Below are 1,690 nucleotides of genomic sequence, written 5' to 3'. Positions count from 1 at the left end.
TTGGTCTCGAACTCCTGACCTCCAGTGATCCACCCACCTCAGCCTCCCAAAGTGCTGGGATTATAGGCATGAGCCACCGTGCCCGGCCTAGAGTCAACATTTCTAATGAAGGCCTCACTCTCTCCCTTAGATAAATGTGTCCCTTAGCAGTGACCACATTTTGAGATCACAGTCAGTAAATAGATCTGGCTGTCCTCCCATCTTATAGGTCTAGCCTGGAGCATTGAGACCTATCCATTTTGTGAGATATGGAATTTCAGTTGCCATAGTTGGAAAAGAATGCCACTGTTGGCAACTTAAAATATGACAGATGCAGGTGATTGAAAACAATCGTCGTTGTTAGGCTAAAAGTAGGAGGACACAGGAGAACCCTGACAGCTGGCTTCAAACCATGGGAAGGGCTGTCACAGGGAGGGAAGAAGAGAAAGAACACTTATTAAATACTGATGTGTTTGGGCTTTATGTCTCTTATCTAATTTTTTTTTGTTTTTGAGACAGAGTCTCACTCTGTCTCCCAGGCTAGAGTGCAGTGGTGCCATCTTGGCTTACTGCAACCTCTGTCTCCCGGGTTCAAGAAATTCTCCTGCCTCAGCCCCTTGAGTAGCTGGGATTACAGGTGTTTGCCACCATGCCCAGCTAATTTTTGTATTTTTTTGGTAGAGACAGGGTTTCACCATGTTGTCCAGGCTGGTCTTGAACTCCTGACTTCTAGTGATCTGCCCACCTCAGCTTCCCAAAGCACTGGGATTACAGGCATGAGTCATCGCGCACCCAGCCTCTTATCTAATTAAATGATCACAACAATCCCATGGAAGTCTGCTGTACAATTGCCAGTAAACAGAAGGGGAAGAAGTAAAGTGACTTGCCCGCCTCCCCTAATTGGCGCGTGCTACAGTCAGCCCGGGAATCCTAGTTGGTCAGATCTTTCAGCCTCCTCTCAGCAGCACCATAACACGATTGCATTATGTGCATGCAAGACAGAGCTTTCTAAGATTTAGAGCTGGTGGGATGGTGTGGAAATTATGTTGTGGTTTCCTCTTCTCAAAGATGTTCAAGCAAATGCTTGATGACTGTTGTCAAAAATACCGAATAAGTCGCCAGGTGTAGTGGCTCACACCTGTAATCCCAGCACTTTGGGAGGCCAAGGTGGGCAGATCACCTAAGGTCAGGAGTTTGAGACCAACCTGGCCAACATGGTGGAACTCCTTCTCTACTAAATACACAAAAATTAACCAGGCATGGTGGCACCTGTAATCCCAGGTACTCAGGAGGCCGAGGCAGGAGAATTGCTTGAGCCTGGGAGGCGGAGGTTGCAGTGACCCAAGATCACCCCAACCCAGCTTGTGAGATATGGAATTTCAGTTGCCATAGTTGGAAAAGAATGCCACTGTTGGCAACTTAAAATATGACAGATGCAGGTGATTGATAACAATCGTCATTGTTAGGCTAAAAGTAGGAGGACACAGGAGAACCCAGCTTGGGCGACAGAGTGAGACCATGAATGACTGAGGAGAGTGAAAATGGATAATCTATGAAGGCATCTACCAACTTTATGGTTCTGAGTTCCATACTTTGGGACTGGATATACAGCTAAATTAAGTGATTTTTTTTTTGTCCCCTGTATTTTCTTTTCTCTTTTCTTTCTTTCTTTCCTTTCTTCCTTTCTTCCCTCCTTCCCTCCCTCTCTCTC

This window comes from Colobus angolensis, unplaced genomic scaffold (assembly GCF_000951035.1).
Source record: "Colobus angolensis palliatus isolate OR3802 unplaced genomic scaffold, Cang.pa_1.0 Scaffold52, whole genome shotgun sequence".
NCBI classification, from domain to species: Eukaryota; Metazoa; Chordata; class Mammalia; order Primates; family Cercopithecidae; genus Colobus; species Colobus angolensis.
The sequence above is the reverse complement of the archived record's forward strand: the minus strand, read 5'-3'. Positions refer to the sequence as shown.